The sequence below is a fragment of the Nanorana parkeri genome, unplaced genomic scaffold (assembly GCF_000935625.1).
Source record: "Nanorana parkeri isolate BGI_ZX_2015 unplaced genomic scaffold, ASM93562v1 scaffold2144, whole genome shotgun sequence".
NCBI classification, from domain to species: domain Eukaryota; kingdom Metazoa; phylum Chordata; class Amphibia; order Anura; family Dicroglossidae; genus Nanorana; species Nanorana parkeri.
Window position 1 is genome coordinate 145,115 of NW_017308412.1, and position 21,232 is coordinate 166,346.

The 21,232-nt window shown below is 44.9% G+C and overlaps 8 non-coding genes across 8 annotated transcripts; 4 read left to right on the forward strand and 4 right to left on the reverse strand.

Moving 5' to 3' along the window:
* Positions 1–1,302: 1,302 nt before the first annotated feature.
* On the reverse strand, positions 1,303–1,374 carry TRNAT-CGU. The gene has a single exon. It is a non-coding gene; the product is annotated as a tRNA-Thr (tRNA).
* A 649-nt stretch (positions 1,375–2,023) lies between these two features.
* Positions 2,024–2,095, reverse strand: TRNAT-UGU. The gene has a single exon. It is a non-coding gene; the product is annotated as a tRNA-Thr (tRNA).
* Positions 2,096–2,384: 289 nt separating this feature from the next.
* Positions 2,385–2,456, forward strand: TRNAT-CGU. Its single transcript has one exon. It is a non-coding gene; the product is annotated as a tRNA-Thr (tRNA).
* A 1,353-nt stretch (positions 2,457–3,809) lies between these two features.
* On the forward strand, positions 3,810–3,881 carry TRNAT-CGU. Its single transcript has one exon. It is a non-coding gene; the product is annotated as a tRNA-Thr (tRNA).
* Positions 3,882–8,908: 5,027 nt separating this feature from the next.
* TRNAT-UGU lies at positions 8,909–8,980 on the reverse strand. Its single transcript has one exon. It is a non-coding gene; the product is annotated as a tRNA-Thr (tRNA).
* A 4,080-nt stretch (positions 8,981–13,060) lies between these two features.
* Positions 13,061–13,132, reverse strand: TRNAT-CGU. The gene has a single exon. It is a non-coding gene; the product is annotated as a tRNA-Thr (tRNA).
* Positions 13,133–17,071: 3,939 nt separating this feature from the next.
* Positions 17,072–17,143, forward strand: TRNAT-CGU. The gene has a single exon. It is a non-coding gene; the product is annotated as a tRNA-Thr (tRNA).
* Positions 17,144–19,307: 2,164 nt separating this feature from the next.
* On the forward strand, positions 19,308–19,379 carry TRNAT-UGU. Its single transcript has one exon. It is a non-coding gene; the product is annotated as a tRNA-Thr (tRNA).
* The last annotated feature ends 1,853 nt before the right edge of the window (positions 19,380–21,232 follow it).

A 21,232-nucleotide genomic window follows, 5' to 3' on the forward strand; every position in this document is an offset into this window, starting at 1 on the left:
GGGGGGCGTGTCTGGCGGGGGGGCGGGAAATAAGGGAGCTGCGGCCGTGACATGTAAAATGTAATTATACGGTGCAGCTACCCCGAAAATAAGACCTAGCGATATCAGGGATTTCTGTAATATAAGACCTACCACGGAACTAGGTCTTATTTTCGGGGTAGGTCTTACTTTCGGGGAAACACGGTATAATATAATAATTTAAGAAATGTTTACTGCGACTACACGCCGTCATAAGTACATCAGCAGCTGAGGACCTTGAAGCAAATTCTGACTCTAAATGGGAAGTTATACATTGTCAGGTATATAACACATTTACCGAGACACAGGTGGAAGTTGAATCCATGTTCTTTGGTATACGAGACCAAATTGTGTGTCTTACCACTTGGTCATTGTACCCGACGTATCTAGGTTTATTTATTTCCCTTTAATGGGTAGATTGTTATTTTGCAACGATTCAGCACGAAAAAGGGGGAACACCAATAACACAAGATTTGCAGAGCTTGGTGGGGTTTTCTAAAAGGAATACTCAAAGACCAGGTTGAAACCTCTAGTTATTGCTCTGACTTAGTTGTTTGTGTAAGTTGGGGCTTGAGCTATTGACCTCTCTACACAACAGGCTTGCTAAAAAGACTGTTTCCAGTGTCTCCTATGGACTCCTTGTGTGTCTGCACTCTGAGGTACATACCTTTACACACCCTACTCCTAGAGAGCTACAGTATATTTATCATTCATGTCTGATCTGGCAGCATCACCATCCCTGCGTATCGTCTGTGAGTTCCAACATTGCTATTGTAGTACACACGACATTCTCCTAATGAGCCAGCAACCTCTGTGCATCAGTCTGCTTGTGAGCCACTGAACCCAGATGTGCCTCTCCTGCCACTGACTCCGGGTCTTTAGTGTTTACTCTATCTCCTCTGTGTACCATGTACTTGAATGTTATAACAGACATCTTGCTCTGAGAGAGTCACACACAGATATCAGTACTGTGTTGCAGAAAGAACAAGAACGCATATGGAGAAAAGCTACCACGAGGAACAGATTCACAGAAGGGTGAAGAGTTTGGAGAAGCGGACAATCTTGGACACCATGGCTGAATTGGAGGATTTTTCCAGTTCACTTCTCCGGCCTTCTCCAAACTCTTCACCCTTTTGTTGAATAATCCTATAAATGTTTCAATTCATAGTAGTATGCAAGCAGATTATAACTTCTTAGTAAATACTAAGTCACGCACATGCACAGGAGGTGTGCATTTTGGGAAGCTTATCGATTATTTAATTCAATGAGAAAACACACACTGTTAGGCACAGATGGGGATTGAACCCATGATCTTTGGTTTACGAGACCAACGCCTTCCCACTTGGCCACTGCGCCTTTCTGCTGTATGTCTTAGAGTAGACTACTCCTTTTAGAAAACCCCACCAAGCTCTGCAAATTTTGTGTCATTGGTGTTCCCCCTTTTTCATGCTGAATCATTGCAAAATAACTATCTACTAGTGGTGAACAAAGCAGTCACATGACCACTGGAGCTCAAGGGAAGGTCCTTTGGTACTGAGGGATGAGGCACCATCTTCACATTATCTACACTGGGGTAACCTTCCAATCATGTGGATGGGCAGGAGAGACTGCAAGTCTCCGGTCTGTCAATCAGCCCTTGCAGTCATAGCGGGGCCGACCATCCTGGGTCCTCCCATCAAAACATGATTACAAAGGGACATTTATATGACCAGTGGCCACTGTTGTAAATGGCATAACAGCAACAGGTCTAATGAAAAGGATATCTAGATGAGTGATTTTTAAAAAGTTTGCTCCAACATTAATGGAAGACCCAACAGCCCCCTACTCCCTGTCATACATTCTCATGGCTTCGGTCTAAGACCAAACATTTTCATGTCAAAATTTTACTGCAAGATAAACACCTCTAGCAGTACCCTAGTAGCTGAGGGCCTTGGGGCAAATGTTGATACTAACCAGAATGTAATACTTATTCAGCTATATAAGGAAATTGTCATCAGTTACTATATGGCACAGATGGGGGTTGAACCCATGATCTTTGCTTCACAAGGCCAACACCTTACCACTTGGCCACTGTCCCTTGCATGCTGATGGCTTTGTTTCTTTTGATGGGTTGATCATTATTTTGCATATATGCAGCATGAAAAAGGGGGAACAGCAATGACATGAGATTTGTAGAGCATTGTGAGGTTTGCTAAAAAGAATACTCAGCAGCAAACGGTCCATTTTCATGGATGTTACGACGGTGTGTAGTCGCAGTAAACATTTCTTAAATACATATACTATAAAGTGACTACTGACTACATTATTTGAGCAAGTGATACAATCTATTGTCCCAATGAAGTCCATTTTAAAACCAATAGCGGAAAGGCGCAGTGGCCAAGTGGTAAGGCGTTGGTCTCGTAAACCAAAGATCATGGGTTCAATCCCCATCTGTGCCTAAGGGATCTATTATTGTATTTGGCTATCATAGAAGACATCTTCTATTTGTCTCTGCACTTACCTAGACTTCATCATCTGCCCATCTATGGTTGCAAGGGCTGATTTACAGGCTGGAAACTCCCACTCTGTCCCTGCCCATTGACAGATTATCCAAATGACAATGATGTGACATTGGTGCTGCTCATGCCTCCCCCTAGTGGCCGGGCATCTCTGCTTAGGTGAGGGGAACATCATTTTCCATTTAGCAACATCCCGGGAAATGTGCAGTACTCCAATCCCAGCACTGTGCTGCAGTGTCATCTTGCCAGATTTGGAGTACTCAGCATTGTCTGCAAACTCATCATAGGATAATGACCTCTTGAAATACAAGGGTGGGGATGAGGTGGAGCCATATACCCAGAAGTCATCAGCTGTTAGTGAATACCACATATCACGAAGTATACGGCTGGCCATGGAATATAGGAGGCTTTGTACAGCAAGTCCATAGCATGACACAAAAAAATCTGCTTGTCTGAGCCACTAACTAAACTCAGGTCAGTTCCTGACTAACTGGGCACCTCCTCATGGGTTCCCCAAAACAAAATGGCAGCTCTTGTACCTTTTATAGTGTTCTGTCAGGTGTCATCCTTTTCATTCTAGGAGCAAAGAAAGAGAGTCCTAAGCATCAGTCAGCTCCCATATATAAAGTCCAATAAAACAAAAAAGTAGTAAGCGCTGTACTCTGGTGGAAATTGGGAATGTATTAAAAGACTAACAAGGGGGAGGGGGGTGTGCAGCCTCCATGAACAGGGAGATGAACCCCGTGGAAAATGTAGTGGAAAATAATGTTCCCCTCACCTAAGCAGAGATGCAGCAGATGCCCGGCCACTGGGGGAGGCATGAGCAGCACCAATGTCACATCATTTGCATTTAGATAACCTGTCAATGGGCAGGGACAGAGTGGGAGTCTCCAGCCTGTCAGTCAGCCCTTGCAGTCATAGATGGGCAGAACAGACTGGCCCGGGTCCTTCCACAGGTAGTGGCAACATAGTTATGATGTCACCCATAGAAGAGAATTGGTAGGAGGCATTTACACCACCAGTTGCTGTGGGTGCAGCCAGCATAGAGGTCACTGGTCTTATAAAAAGGAATTTAATGAGTGAGCCTACAATGGAGAATACGAGGGAGAAATTATTTTTTTGAATTGATTTATATTGAAGATGACAATAATTGGCCAAATGAGGTTTTAAAAAATAGTATCAAAAGTAACACAGACCGCAACCACTGCAAACTGCGAGCGCGTTCTCAGGACTTCTATCGGTTTTTTTTCCCTCTCTTTCTTTCTTTCTTTCTTTCTTGACCTTCAAGGAAAAGGCGCAGTGGCCAAGTGGTAAGGCGTTGGTCTCGTAAACCAAAGATCATGGGTTCAATCCCCATCTGCGCCTAATGGGATGTGTTATTATAGTCGGCTATCATAGTATAAATCTTCTATTTGTCTCTGCACTTACCTAGACTTCATCATCTGCTAGTTAATACTAAATATCACAGAGTATACATGCGGTCATGTAAAACACCAGATTAATAACTTCCAATCAATAAGAAAAGATAAACATTATCTAATATGTCGTAGTTTATCTTGATGGTCGTAAGCAGAAAGAAAATCAGGAAGTCCGGAGGACATGTTAGCAGGTTGTAATGATCTCTCCGTTATTGTTTCTTCTGCAGCAAATGTTTCATTCAGCCTGATGGCTGCTTGGTGGTGGCCTCTGTTATACCCAAGGGGCCCTGATGCCATTGCATTGGGTCAGTGGTGCAGGGCAAGGATCCAATGATCCTGTGATCTCTAAACCCCTTCCTTTTTAGACTTTTAGTGGTGAACAAAGCAGTCACATGACCACTGGAGCTAAAGGGAAGGTCCTTTGGTACTGAGGGATGAGGCACCATCTTCACATTATCTACACTGGGGTAACCTTCCAATCATGTGGATGGGCAGGAGAGACTGCAAGTCTCCGGTCTGTCAATCAGCCCTTGCAGTCATAGCGGGGCCGACCATCCTGGGTCCTCCCATCACAGCATGATTACAAAGGGACATTTATATGACAGATGCCCAGGTTGCCTATCCCTGGTCTATTTCATCAGCGTTCATGTGTCATCTGGCAGCATCAACATACCTGCGTACCCTCTGTGAGTTCCAACATTGCTATTGTAGTACACTAAGCATTCACTATGGAACCTCTCCCTATATGCATCGGTCTCCTTGTGAGCCAGTGAACCCGGAAGTACCCAACTGCCACTAGCTCTAGGTCTTTAGTGTTGAATCTATCTCCTCTGTGTACCACGGAGCTCAGTGCTGGAACAGACTTCTTCCTCTGAGAAAGTCACACAGACAAATATCATGTCTGCATAAACATGGAGAAAAGCAGCCATCAGGCACAGATGGGGATTGAACCCACGATCTTTGGTTTACGAGACCAATGCCTTAGCACTTGGCCACTGCGCCTTGCTCTGGCACCCCAGAGAAAGGTCCAGTTTCAAAATGTTCACACATTACAAAAAGAAAATTGAAAGAGAGATAGTTTGCCTTGAAGGTCAAGAAAGAAGGGGAAGGAAAAATAAAACAAAACAAGAAGGAAGTCCTGAGAACGCGCTCGCAGTTTGCAGTGGTTGCAGTCAGTGTTACTTTTGATACTAATTTTTAAAATCCTTATTTGGCCGAAGGCGCATGCGCAAGCTTGACCAAGATGGCAGCACGCTAATCAGCTCCGCGCCGGAACGGGAGAAAATCTGACTTTTACGGTAGATCACCGGACTCGTTTTCGCACCCGATTTAGATCCATAGACTCGGGCTCTCATCGCCGATCGGTAGATACCGAGATGTCGCAGACTAGAAGTCGGGGTGGTAAGACGAATCAACCGACCCTCCACGAGGCCTTAGGCCGCGCGGCTCATAAACTGGCTGCAGCGCCGCCACTCTCTCATCAAGAGGACTCTAATTCCTCGATGGAACCCCAAGATCCACAGGGAGACAGCCTTCAGATGGCTCAGTCCGACCCTGAGATGACACCATCCCTGATGGCCCAATTTGAGGTAACCCTCCACAAAGCCTTGGACAAGGTTTCTAAGCAGATCACCTCACAGCTCATTAGGGAAATCAGGGATGTGGGCAAACGAACTTCCACATTGGAATCCCGCTGCAACGACATCACTACCATCATTGAGGGTCATGAGGAAGACTTGGAAAAACTTCGCTCACTGAATCTAACCCTTCTCACGCAATTGGAAGACACTGAGAACCGGGACCGCAGATCTAATCTGCGCATCAGAGGGGTCCCAGAGGCGGTGACAGATCTCCAATCCACTATAACTGCACTATTTCAGGAACTAGCGCCTGATATTCCTATAGAGAGGATGGAATTTGACAGGATTCACAGGGCCTTAACGAGACGCACGCCTGACGGTCCACCGAGGGACATTATCGTGCGTCTCCACTTCTACCGCACCAAGGAACACCTGCTTCGAGCGGCGAGGGAAGCTGGGGCCCTGAATTTCCAAGGTTACTCATACCAAGTCTATACAGACCTTTCACCAGCCACTATTGCACGTCGACGGGACTTTAAACCTCTGCTGCAAGTCCTGCAGGCCAAGAAAATTCGATACCGCTGGGGCTTTCCCTTTAAGCTACAATTCTTCTACGACGGCAAACCTTACACTTTTCTCACAGTGGAGGAGATGAGGGAATGCCTGGACTCTCTGCATTTTTGTCTTTGCTTTTCCTTCTTTTCCCACCTCATTTAGGTGGAATGCGGTTCACCCAAGAACTGCGGTTCAGCTGAGTTTTCACGAAGTGATACTTGACAGAGCCATCCCGTCCTACTCACCAAACTGTTTCAGGGGTTGCCGGGGGGAAGGGTCGGTCTATCACATTTGGTGGGATTGCCCTAAAGTGAAGAGATTTTGGCATAGAGTATACCAACTTCTGTACACCGTCACAGGCAAAACATTTCGCAAGGAACACTTGGAAGCCCTACTACATAAGAAACCGTCGGTGTGCATTGTTAGGCAATACCGTCTGGTCACATTTATACTCACTGAAGCCAAGAGGGTAATTGCGAAGGCTTGGAAATCCCCGGACATACCGTTTGCGGAGGTCAAACGTAGAGTATCGAGAGTGATGTTCTTTGAAAAACTTACTGCTCTCCAAAGGGATGCTTTGGTATCATTTCGTAAACTGTGGGAACCATGGATTGAGTCATACCATCCTCCCTCCTTTGATATGGAATCCTTGATCCTTTGATATCTCAATAACGGAAGCTTTCACAAAATGTAGATCCTGCCTCCTATCCCGACCGCTCCCCATATATCCCCTTCCTCTCCCATTCCTTTTACCTAGTTGGAACCAACCACTTCATACTTAGCCTCTGAACCTTGGTCCCGAAGTTTTCGTAACAATGTTTGTAGTACTTATACCAATGGAAGGTAGTCCTTGAGGACTGCACTGTTTGACTGTACCATTATATCATGGAAACCTGAGTTTGTAACCTTTATTTGATACTGCGTTTTAATACACACTGAATGTGAAAGTGTGATCACTGTTATAAGCATTTAACACAAAACAAATAAAAACTTATTGAAACTAAAATCCTTATTTGGCCAATTATTGTCATCTTCAATATAAATCAATTCATAAAATAATTTCTCCCTCATATTCTCCATTTTAGGCTCACTCATTGATTTCCTTTATATAAAACCGGTGACCTCTACGCTGGCTTCACCCACAGCCACTGGTGGTGTAAATGTGGAGTACTCCAAATCTCCCAGCACTGCTGCAGCTTCACATTGTTTTTGATTAATGTAAAAAAACATTTTTTCATGTCATACATTCTGTCCTGTGTCCTGTGCACACTTCCTGTGTTATCTCAAGGAGAGTAATTATGTGGGCAGGTTGAACAAGTTCTTGGTGGTGGCCTCTGCTATACCCAAGGGGCCCTGATGCCATTGCATTGGGTCAGTGGTGCAGGGCAAGGATCCAATGATCCTGCGATCTCTAAACCTCTTCCTTTTTAGACTTTTAGTGGTGAACAAAGCAGTCACGTGACCACAGGAGCTAAAGGGAAGGTCCTCTGGTACTCAGGGATGAGGCACCATCTTCACATTATCTACCCTGGGGTAACCTTCCAATCATGTGGATGGGCAGGACAGACTGCAAGTCTCCGGTCTGTCAATCAGCCCTTGCAGTCATAGCGGGGCCGACCATCCTGGGTCCTCCCATCAAAACATGATTACAAAGGGACATTTATATGACCAGTGGCCGATGTTGTAGATGGCATAACAGCAACGGGTCCAATGAAAAGGAAATCTAGATGAGTGATTTTTAAAAAGTTTGCTCCAACATTAATGGAAGACCCAACAGCCCCCTACTCCCTGTCATACATTCTCATGGCTTCGGTCTAAGACCAAACATTTTCATGTCAAGATTTTACTGCAAATAAACACCTCTAGCAGTACTCTAGTAGCTGAGGGCCTTGGGGAAGCTAGCCATGGAATATAGGAGGCTTTGTACAGCAAGTCCATAGCACGACACAAACAAAATCTGCTTGTCTGAGCCACTAACTAAATTCAGGTCAGTTCCTGACTAACTGGGCACCTCCTCATGGGTTCCCCAAAACAAAATGGCAGCTCTTGTACCTTTTATAGTGTTCTGTCAGGTGTCATCCTTTTCATTCTAGGAGCAAAGAAAGAGAGTCCTAAGCATCAGTCAGCTCCCATATATAAAGTCCAGTGCACAGCTGAGACCAATATTGAGGTTTGGCTTCCAGGTAAGTTTATAATAGAATGCAAGCTGATGATGACTTCTTGGTAAAGATGAACTCATGCACAGACAAACAGGAGGTGTGTATTATTGACAGCACATCAAAGAAGAGCCATCACAAGGCCCAGCCAGGGATCAAATTCATGGTCTTTGGTTAACAAGATCAACACCTTAACCCTTGACCACTGCTCACTACTGGAGCTAAAGGGAAGGACCTCTGGTACTGAGGATGAGGCACCATCTTCACATTATCTACGCTGAGGTAACCTTCCAATTGTGTGGGTGCCCAGGACAAACTGCAAGTCTCTGGTCTGTCAATCAGCACTTGCAGTCATAGCGGGGCCGACCATCCTGGGTCCTCCCATTACGACGTAATTACAAAGGGACATTTATATGACCAGTGGCCGCTGTTGTAGATGACAGAAACAGGTCTAATGAAAAGGGAATCTAGATTTGTGATTTTTAAGAAGTTTGCTCCTACAGTAAGTGAAGAACCTACAGCCCAATACTCCCTGTAATACATTCTCAGGACTTCTACCTAATACCTTTTTTTAGGTTTTTTTAGGTGAACTAAACACCTCTAGCAGCTGAAGACCTTCGAGCACTAACAAGAAGAAGCACATATTTAGTGAGGTATATAGGATATTCTCATCCATTACTACAAGGCACAGATGGGGATTGAACCCATGATCTTTGGTTTACAAGACCAACGCCTTACCACTTGGCCACTGCGCCTTACATTCCCAATTTGGTAATTTGGTAATTTGGTTATTTGGTTATTTGGTTATTTGGTTATTTGATTTCTTTTGATGGGTAGATCATTATTGTGCAAATATGCAGCATGAAAAAGGGGGATTACCAATGACATAAGATTTGCAGAGCATTGTGGGGTTTGCTAAAAGGAATACTCCGCAGGAAACAGTCCATTTTTACACACTATGTTGAAACCTTTAGTTATTGCTCTGACTTAGTTGTTTGTGTAAGTTGGGGTTTGAGTTATTGACCTCTGTACACACAGGCTTTTTCTTCTTCACTGAGCTTCGATGACCGCCAGTCTTCCGAAATACGAATAGATACAAATGAGCAAAATGTATGAAGATATACAATGATTGAAAACTGCCACACTTACCTGTTCATTGATCCAGCGCCATCCCCTCTATATGATGTTCTCAGCTTCTAGCCAATCCCAGATTGCAGGCTCTGCAGCCAATCCGTCCTCAACCTTCCTCCTTAAAAGGCTGGTGCACTTATTGCTTGGCATTCAAGCAACTTCCCAGTACACTAGTTGTCCCCTGTGTCTCTGAAAGCTCTCTTCCTAAAGACACCAGTGACCTGCCCATTCTACCTTAATGACTGTTTCCAGTGTCTCCTCTGGACTCCTTGCGTGCATCTCAGGTACTGTATTTGCTGGCGTATAAGACTACTTTTTATACTTAAAAACATCCCCCGAAAATCGAGGGTCGTCTTATACGCGGGGTATACAATGTATACCTTTAATTTGTTTAGGCCGAGCTGGCCCAAAACGAACATCCCTAATCTGTCAGCCCGCTGGATGTGCGGTAATACTGCAGGTACGCTAGCTTCGGCTACATACAGTATCTGAGCCAATCACGGCGAGCGATGTACACAACCTCTGCCAATCCAAGCAAGCTTTGTATTCATTAATAGAATACATTGCTCGCTGTGATTGGCTCAGCGCGGTATACTGTATGTAGCTGAAGCTACCGTACATACAGTATTACCGCACATCCATCCATGATGTTTTTAAATGGTGATGCCTCGGAAGTGGGGTAGTCTTATATGACGAGTATAGCCCAAAACCTATGTTTTAAGTGGAAAATTAGGGGGTCATCTTATACACCCAGTCGCCTTATACTCCGGCAAATACGGTACATATCATACTCTTAGAGAGCTACAGTCAGGGGCGTATCTGCCGCGAGGCAAACAAGGCGTCTGCCTGGAGCGGCAGATTCGCTGAGGGCGGCGATGCTGCCTTGCCTAGGGCAAAGCTGCACATCCCCCCCTCCCCCCGGACTGACCCGCCGATTCCCTTAGATGGCATCACCCACCTCTGTATAGTGCGCTCTCGCCACCAGCGCCAGCACCACGACACAGAGCAGCAGCCGGCGTTGCTGCCTTGCCTAGGGCAGCAGCAAAGGTAAATACACCGCTGGCTACAGTCTATTTAATCAGTGCTCTTGTGTTTAGATTGTAAGCCCCTCAGGGGCAGGGCCCTCCTTCCCATCTTGTCTTGAATTGTATTGTAATGTCTTCCTTGTATTGTAAAGCGCTGTGCAAACTGTTGGCGCTATATAAATCCTCTATAATAATAATCTGCAAGCATCACCATACCTGTGTAACCTCTGTGATTTTTCCTACATTGCTTTTGTAGTACACCCGACATTCTCCTAGAGAACCAGCCCCCTCTGTGCATCAGTCTGCTTGTGAGCCCAGTGAACCCAGAAGTGCAGTTCTGCCACTGCCACAATTTCTTAAATAAATATTCTATAGTCTACTGGGTACATTCTATGAGCAAGTGATACAATCTATTGGCACAGTGAAGTCTACTTTAAAGGAGAACTATGGGGTCAGTGTTTTTCCCCATAGTTCTCCTTAGGGTAACGGGAGGACACAAACTAGCGTCCTCCCGTTACCCTAAGCTCAGTATATAGGGAGCTACAGCTCGCGGTATACTGAGACGCCACAGCCGGAGCGGATCCCGACGTAGATGATGGGATCCGCCCAGCTGCGTGAGTGACAGCTGGATCTGCCTATCTAAAGGCAGAGCCAGCTGTACCCGCCCCCTCCCCCGTCAATTCCGCCAGTCAGCGCTGGCAGATCGGAGCGGGGAGGGAGGAATCTAGCCCCTCCCCTGTCCCGGCAGAGAGCCATGACAAGATCGAGAGGTGAGCGAACGCCGGTATGTGTTCGCTCACCTCCCGATCTACTGAGCCGACCTGTGACAGTCTCATTGTCACAGGTCGGCTAGAACTGTGAGGTGAGTGGAAATCACTCATCTCATAGTTCTCCTTTAAACCCAACATCTGAAAGGCGCAGTGGCCAAGTGGTGAGGAGTTGGTCTCGTAAACCAAAGATCATGGGTTCAATCCCCATCTGTGCCCAAGGGAAACTGTTATTATATTTGGCTATCATAGTATACATCTATTTACCTCTGCACTTACCTAGACTTCATCATCTGCCCATCTATGGTTGCAAGGGCTGATTTAGAGGCTGGAAACTCCCACTCTGTCCATGCCCATTGACAGATTATCCATAGATGATCTGTGCCATATGGCAATCGGTTATTATAATTGGCTATCATGGTATAATCTTCTATTTGTCTCTGCACTTACCGAGACTTCATCATCTGCTAGTGTACTACTAAATATCACAGAGTATACATGCGGTCATGTAATACACCAGATTAATAACTTCCGAACAATAAAAAAAGATAAACTTGACCCACTATGTCATAGTTTGCCTTGAGGGCCGTAAGCAGAAGGAACATCAGGAAGTCCGGAGGACATGTTAGCAGGTTGTAATGATCTCTCCCTGTTATTGTTTCTTCTGCAGCAAATGTTTCATTCTTTTCAGAAATGACATGAAGTGAACATTATTAGTAATATTAGTGATTGCTCTGACTTAGTTGTTTGTGTCAGTTGGGGCTTGAGCTACTGACCTCTGTACACAACAGGCTTGCTAAATTTACAGTTTCCAGTGTCTCCTCCAGACTCCTGGTGTGTTCCTTCCAAGAGAATACTTATGTGTCTGTACTCTGAGGTACATACCTGTACATCCTACTCCTAAAGTGCTACAGTCTATTGCATCAGCATTCATGTCTGATGTGGCAGCATCACCATCCCTATGTACCCTCTGTGGGTTCCAACATTTCTATCATAGTTCACCCAACATTCTCCTAGGGAGTCAGCCCCCTCTGTGCATCAGTCTGCTTGTGAGCCAGTGAACCCAGAAGTGCAGTACTGCCACTGACTCTCCTCTGTAAGCAGGGCCGGTGCTAGGATTTTTGCCAACACAGGCAAAGTTGACTGACTCGCCGCTGTTCTCCCGCACCGAAGGTAAGTGAAGAAAAAAAAAACATAGCGCAAGCATTGGGGCATTTTGACAAGTACAAGTACTCGTCAAAATGCCCTGTTTTTTCCGCCCTCACCCTGCAGCGCCCTTAGGCGGCCACCTGACTTGCCTAGCGGCAGCGCCGGGCCTGTCTGTAAGCCACTTACAGAACCCATGATCTTTGGTTTACGAGACCAACGCCTCACCGCTTGGCCACTGCACCTTAGCTTGCACAACTAAAGCGCCCACTTTAAAAGTGTCCAAACATTACGCAAAGATAAAATAAAAGAGGTTTCGTTTTCATTAAAGGTCAAGAAAGAAAAAAACCACCAAGCGCAACATATTAGCTACATCGTTCATGGTTTTTAACATACATTGTTGCAGCTGGTGACTATTCACATCTCTCCAAACGCAACTATTAGTTTATTTTAATTTGCCTGATCTTGTGCGGCCAGTGTTGGCAACGATATGAGGGGCGGCGCTCTGCAGCCCCCCCAGCAAGCTGCTTGTTTGCCTTGCAGTGGATACGCCCCTGCTTACGGCCCTCAAGGCAAACTATGAGATGTTGGGTCAGGTTTTTCTTTTTTTTTATTGTTTGGAAATTATTAATCTGGTGTTTTACATACTATAAAACTCTGTGATATTTAGGGTAGTAGTACACTAGCAGCTGATGAAGTCTAGGTAAGTGCAGAGACAAATATAAGATGTGTACTATGATAGCCGAATATAATAACAGATTCCATTAGGCACAGATGGGGATTGAACCCATGATCTTTGGTTTACGAGACCAACGCCTTACCACTTGGCCACTGCGCCTTTCTGCTACAGGTTGTTAAGGAGACTTCAGTGGACCAATAAATTACATCACTTGCTCATAGAATGTACCCAGTAGTCTGTAGTATATTTATTTAGGAATTTTGTACTGTGACTACACGCCATCATAAGTACATCAGCAGCTGAGGAGCTTTGAGCAAATTCTGACTCTAAATGGGAAGTTATACATTGTCAGGTATATAACACATTTACAGAGACACGGGTGGAAGTTGAATCCATGTTCTTTGGTATACGAGACCGTCTTAACACTTGGTCACTGTGCCCGACGTATCTAGGTTTATTTATTTTCTCTTGATGGGTAGATTGTTATTTTGCAACTAATCAGTAAACTATTCAGTAAACCCACAGATTTTTTTAGAACCACGTCACAGATTAGAACAAAAAAGATCGGGGAACCTGGACTCCTTCCTACTACCAGGGGGTCTGAAGAATGCTTGGAAATAAAAAATCTTTCCAGGCATCAGCTCTCAGAGACGGAAGAAGAAGTCCTAAGGCTAGGACTGAGCTTCTGCCCCGCTGAAGATATGGAGGTCTTTGAAGTTATCAAGGACCTCCATCTCTTCGCAAGGAACTTAATGTTCAAGGTTCTCTATGACAAATCAAAACCTCAGCAATCAATCAGGGAAGATTTGGAGAGATGGAAAGGATATACCATCAGAGACTTTAGAGCCTTGAGGGATCTGATGGAACTATGGGATGAGGGAAACAGTGATTTCAAAGAAGAGGAAGAGACCTCCAAAAATTGGGAAATAGCAATAGCCACCTACAAGAAAAAATCTGATAAATTCCCCCACCATAAGAGCACCATCGATACATCCGAACACCCATCACACGAACTAAATACAACTATGTATATATGGGTATTTTTACCCACACATGTAAGAAAGTTTCACTTTGTTTTTTTGTTTGTGGTTTAGTTTCTGTCTACTTCACTTGGTATATGCGTTTAAATTACCCCCCCCACCCCCCTTTTTATTTTTTTTTATTTTTTCTTCCACAATTAATTTGAAGTAAGCACTCAAAGTACACTTTTTTATATGGCAATCACCAACAACTTCTTTTGAAACAAAGCCCTTGCGTTCTCATCTCAAATTTTACATTTATACACATATACATATCTAATAATAATCGGGTCAAACATTTCCCACACCCATCTATATTGTCAATTAAAAATAAGTAGCATATCCATAAATCAAATATAGTAAACACAAAATATTCACATCAGTCATTTAGAATAAATGGAAGGATATGCTCGAGTATCTAGAGGTAAATGCATAAAGGAGGGTGGAACTATATCCAAAACATAGTAGATGCCCCATTGAATTCCCTACATTAGAGAGGCATAATATAAATATAATGTTATTGTAGGGTTCAATGTCTTACAAACATTTCACCATAGAATTAATAATTCTAGCGACTGTGATTGGACGATGCCTACTGCAATCAGGTTCCTCCCCCAAAATACCCCGGGGTCCCAGGTGTGACAAACCAAGTAAGCAGTGGAGGCAACGGGGGGTCTTATCCCGCCCGCTTCTGACTGGCTTCCTAGGCACTTCTCCCTCATACTGCAGACCAACCCGGCATGGTAAGTAAGAGCTTTTTGAACAACTATATAGTATGTAACTGACCCATCTGGGGTCTTACTTAGGAATACGAGTATACAGAACAAACAAATCTAATGTATGCATCAATGAATGTCGGATATGATGTACATATCAATGAAGAAAAATTCTCTTATCAATAGATTCATCCTGAATGGTCCCCTGATGAAGCCTTTGGCGAAACGCGTCGGGGCCTATTAAGTTAAGCTATGCTTTGAAAAATTATGAAATTACATCTGGAAATTTGGATCAAATGATTTTTAGAGTTGTTAAACAATCAATGAATTGATGTATCCTCTGCAGGGATTGATTTTTAATAAGTTTCATTGAATCATGTATGTAACCAATTAAGCATGTATTAGTAATAAATTGCATATTTCTTTATATATTTCTCTTGGACGGTCATTTACACCCCTCCAGAAACCCTTACAATCTTCTGTTTTTTTCGAATTATGCAATTGGGGGAGAGGTGTAAAACTAGGTATACACAGGGGGACTACCCATAATTTAGCAACTATTCAGCATGAAAAAGGGGGAGCACCAATGACACAAGATTTGCAGAGCTTGGTGGGGTTTTCTAAAAGGAATACCCAGCAGCAAATGATCCATTTTCACAGACCAGGTTGAAACCTCTAGCTATTGATCTGACTTAGTTGCTTGTGTAAGTTGGGGCTTGAGCTATTGACCTCTGGGTAAATGCCTCCACCTCACGCCCTACCCTTATAGTGCAGGAGGCAGGCCCGGTGCTACCGCAAGGCAAGTCAGACGGCCGCCTGAGGGCGCTGCAGGGTGACTGCCTGAGGATCCCGACACGCGCGGCACCTCAGGCAGTCGTCGGCCAGCTAAATTAGGACCCCACCTGGAGCTCCTCCCACTGGACCAGCGCTGACTCGACGCTGCTCTTCCGCACCCAAGGTAAGTGAAAAAACAAAACATAGCGCAAACATCGGGGCATTTTGACAAGTACAAGTACTTGTCAAAATGCACTGTTTTTACAAGGGGTCGGGGGCGCAAAAATGCACCTTGCCTAGAATCCTAGCAGCGGCCCTGGCAGGAGGTCATTATCCTCTGATGAGCTTACAGGAAATGCTGAGTACTCCAAATCTGGCAAGATGACGCTGCAGCACAGTGCTGGGAGAATCTTCTCAGTGAGATTAGGAGTATTCCACATTCCCCGGGATATCAGAAAATGGAAAATAATGTTACCCCCACCTAGGTATACGTTAGTCAAATATAATCACGGATTCCGTTAAGCTCAACTTTGTGTAAGTTGGGGCTTCAGCTACTGACCTCTGTACACAACAGGCTTGCTAAAATTACTGTTTCCAGTGTCCCCCCTGGAATCCTCTTGTGTCCATTCAGGGAGATTCCTTGCACGTCTGCATTCTGAGGTACATATCTTACTCCTAAAGAGATACAGGCTATTTCATCAGTGTTCATGTCTGATCTGGCAGCATCACCATCCCTGTGTAACCTCTGTGAGTTCCAACATTGCTATTGTAGTACACCCGACATTCTCCTAGGGAGCCAGCCACCTCAGTCTGCTTGTAAGCCAGTGAACTCAGAAGTTCAGAACTGCCACTGAATCCAGATCTAAGGATGCCCAGATACTTTTCGAGTACCAGTGCAGATACTTGGCATTTTCACGAGAACTACCAGGGGTTGCAGTGGTTGCAGCTGGGACCGGGATCTGGCGCTCCACCACTGTCCTGAAATCATTAGTCTGTGTTGTTTTAGAAAAACTGTCACATGACAATAAACAAAAATGTACCAGTACTCGTACTCGCAAAACTGGTATCGGTGCATCGCTTTATTTATAGTTAGAAAGACAAAATCATACATTAAACAGAGATGTACAAATCCCGGGAGCTCCGTGTGCTCCTTACACATGACAGCTGACTCCTAACTTCTGAATTTTTCTCTAGTCTAGTCTTGGAGCTCAAAAGTATCTGTACTTGTACTCGGTATCTGTGCAACCCTAAGATCTAGTATTATTCTCCTAGTATGCAGGTAATCTGCTCTGCATACCGTGAACCTCAGTGCTGTAACATACTTCTTCCTCTGAAAGAGTCACACAGAGACAAATATCAGGTCTGTTGCAGAAAGAATCTGGAGAAACACTTCCATTAGGCACAGATGGGAATTGAAGCCATCATCTTTGGTTTATGAGACCAACGCCTTACCACTCGACCACTGTGTCCGGCATGCGCTAGGGTTTTCATTAGCAAGACACAGCAGAGGTGTGTGCTGACCACTGCAGGGCCAAAGGTCAGGGGAGTATTTATCTTTGCTCTTGCTTTACACAGAGCATTAGTAGGAAGGCGCAGTGGCCAAGTGGTAAGGCATTGGTCTCGTAAACCAAAGATCGTGGGTTCAATCCCCACCTGTGCCTCCTAGTAGGAAAGCAATCAAAGTTCTTTCATGGTTTTCCTGCAACACACAGGCCAGCTGCCATTTGTATATTTATTTACTCGCACAGAGGAAGAAGTCTGTTACAGCACTGAGATCCATGGTTCACAGCGGTGATAGTTTCAGTACTAATTATCCGGAGCCAGTGGCTCACAAGTAGAATGATGCACAGAGGTTGCTGGCTCCCTAGGAGAATGTTGGATGTACTACAATAGCAATGTTGGATCTCACAGAGGGTACGCAGGGATGGTGATGCTGCCAGATCAGACAAGAGCACTTATGAAATAGACTGCAGCTCTCTAGGAGTAAGGCCATACATTTTGAGAACGACACAAATATTAATTTTCACAAAGTCTGCTGCTTCGGTTTGTATGATGGAAATTTGCATCTACTCCAGAATGTTGTGAAGAGTGATCAGATCTCTTTGCCATGAAAATTAACTTAAAGGAGAACTATGAGGTGAGTGAAAATCACTCATCCTCATAGTTCTAGCCGACCTGTGACAAGGAGACTGTCACAGGTCGGCTCAGTAGATCGGGAGGTGAGCGAACACATACCGGCGTTCGCTCACTTCTCGATCCTGTCATGGCAGAGAGCCGTAACAGGGGAGGGGCTGGATTCCCCCCTCCCCGCTCCGATCCTCCAGCGCTGACTGGCTGAACGGACGGGGGAGGGGGCGGGTACAGCTGGTTCTGCCTCTAGCTAGGCAGAGCCAGCTGTCACTCACGCAGCTGGGCGGATCCAGACATAATTGTCGGGATCCGCTTCAGCTGCGGCGGTCTCAGTATATAGTGGTCTGTAGCTCGCGGTATACTGAGCCTAGGGTGACGGGAGGATGCTAGTTTGTGTCCTCCCGTTACCGTAAGGAGAACTATGGGGAAAAGCCCTGACCCTATAGTTTTCCTTTAAATAAACTGGAAAAGCACCCTCCCAGTGTGGTGCATGTGGCCTGGTATGGGTGGGGGCTGTTTGCTCGTCCCCCCTCTTTCCTGCCCTGCCCCTGTAGAATGGGCAGGTCACTGGTGTCTTTAGGAAGCAAGCTTGCAGAGACAAAGGGGATCTGGCAACTAGTGAACTGGGAAGTTGCTTGAATGGGCCTTGTGATGGCTCTTCTTTATACTCTGTGATGTTCCTTCCATAATACATACCTCCTGTGTGTCTTGGTGTGAGTTCACCTTTACCAAGAAGTCATCATCAGATTGCATTCTATTATAAACTTACCTGGAAGCCAAACCTCAATATTGGTCTCAGCTGTGCACTGGACTTTATATATGGGAGCTGACTGATGCTTAGGACTCTCTTTCTTTGCTCCTAGAATGAAAAGGATGACACCTGACAGAACACTATAAAAGGTACAAGACCTGCCATTTTGTTTTGGAGAACCCATGAGGAGGTGCCCCGTTAGTCAGGAACTGACCTGAGTTTAGTTTAGACAAGCAGATTTTTTATTTGTGTCATGCTATGGACTTGCTGTACAAGGCCTGCTCAGGGATTGGTCAGAGTCAGATACTTAGTCACTGTCTGAGGATGGATCCTCCCTCATTGTACGCTGAGGTCCCAACCCAGCAACAGGGGGAAGCAATCAATCCACCAGACTCTGGGAATCCTGCAGAACTCAGAGCATTCAGCATCCAGACTGATTACAGTCCAGATAAAAATACTAAATGTAGTAGCGACATAGCAGAGGGCGCTACAACTGTTTCCAGTGTGCAGAGGTCAATAGCTCAAGCCCCAACTTACACAAACACCTAATTCAGAGCGATCACTGAATTGGACATGTATGTAATATACATGTTCAATTCATGTCATTTTTAAAAAGAATTTAAACATTTGCTGCAGAAGAAACAATAAAACTTAGTTGTTTTTGTAAGTTGGGGCATGAGCTATTGGCCTCCGTGTGACCTTTAAAAGATAGTTTCAAAAGTAACGCAGACTGCAACCACTGCGAGCGCGTTCTCAGGACTTCCTTCTTGTTTTTTGGGGGTTTTCTTTCTTTCTTGACCTTCAGTGCAAACTAGACCTCACTTAAGCAAACGTGTTGTGTACAGAGGTCAATAGCTCAAACCCCAACTTACACAAACAAATCTCTTTTATTTTATCTTTCTGTAATGTTTGGACACTTTTAAACGGGATCCTTACGCGTGCAAGGCGCAGTGGCCAAGTGGTAAGGCGTTGGTCTTGTAAACCAAAGATTGTGGGTTCAATCCCCATCTGTGCCTAATGGGATGTGTTATTATACAAAACTGGTGGAGAATGCAATAGAGCTGTAACGTGGAGGACATGTCAGATCTCTCTCTGGGTCATTAACAACATCAATATATACATTGTAAAACAGTAGAAAGGCATCATGGCACACTCACAAACCAGCATGTAAAACAACTTGTCTCACCACTAAGGATAATAACAGAGGTTTGGATACACGTCTTCTGCAGTTGAGTGCGTTTGTCATTTGTTTTGCTTGACCAATATATACACAGATCCCCTGAAGAAGCCATTGGCGAAATGTGTCGGGACGAATTAAGCTAGACAATTATTTGGACACTAATTGAAGGATAGCTCCACTATCCTGACTGCAAAAATCTACGTGTATGGACTGAAAATGCGTTTACTGGGCATATGCAAATAACTCTTGGATAGCAATACAGTTTCCATATATTGGATTCATTTTTAACTATAAGTTTTATGTACAATAAACTTTTGAGATGTGTTTTATATATATATATATATATGGTCATTGCCTTTATACCTCTCTAGAAAGTTTAGAAACCCTCCATTTCCTACTTTTGCTTGGGATGTATTATTATATTTGTCTATCATACCGTGTTTCCCCGAAAATAAGACACTGTCTTATATTTACCTGGCTGCAGCTGTCCGCTCTCCGCTCTGATGCCGTCCACTTCGACCCCACTGGCTATGCCGCGCTGTGCCTGCTGGGAAATGTAGTCTTCAGCGGCAGCCGAGGCAGACTGGTGGATGTGCGTGCGTGCAGGGGTTGGGTTGGGGGTGGGGGGGGCGGTTAGGGAGCTGCGGCCGGTCTTCACAAGTAAAATTCAGCTATATGTGCAGCTACCCTGAAAGTAAGACCTAGCGCTATCTTCAGGGATTTTTGTAGTATAAGACCTACCACCGAACTAGGTCTTACTTTCGGGGTAGGTCTTATATCACAGAAATCAAGATAGCGCTAAGTCTTACTTTCGGGGAAACACGGTAGTATAAATCTTCTACTTGACTCTGCACTTACCGAGACTTCATCATCTGCTAGTGCGCTACTAAATATCACAGAGTATACATGCGGTCATGTAAAACACCAGATTAATAACTTCCGAACAATAAAAAAAGTTAAACTTGACCCAATATGTCATAGTTTGCCTTGAGGGTCGTAAGCAGAAAGAAAATCAGGAAGTCCGGAGGACATGTTAGCAGGTTGTAATGATCTCTCCCTGTTATTGTTTCTTCTGCAGCAAATGTTTCAATTGTTTCCAACAATGACATGAATTGAACTCGTATGTAATGTTAGTGATTGCTCTGACTTAGTTGCCCTGTGAGATACGGCCCGGCCACCCCAGGGCCCACTGACATGGGTGAACTGGGTCAGGGAGCAGGAAGGCAATTGCTGTGGCGGCACCGGGCAGCACAGAGACTCCGGGGCTGTCACTGTTTACAGCGAGCGGCACTTTTCAGTTCACAGCTGCTACTGTTGTCCCATCTTCCAGTGCGGGCTCTGCAGGAGGCAAAGCATCTTACCAGTGACCAGGCTGCACCTACTGAGGAGACAGAGCGACAAGCAGGTAGCAGGGCTTGGGGAAGGCTTGTATTCTGAGTGTTCTTCTGTTTTTACTTCTAAGTCCACAGTTTACTAAGTCCTGAGTCCAGTGCGTCACTAAGCCTAGAGTCCAGTGCGTCACTAAGCCTAGAGTCCAGTGCATTACTAAGTCCAGAGTCCAGTGCGTCACTAAGCCTAGAGTCCAGTGCGTCACTAAGCCTAGAGTCCAGTGCGTCACTAAGCCTAGAGTCCAGTGCGTCACTAAGCCTAGAGTCCAGTGCGTCACTAAGCCTAGAGTCCAGTGCGTCA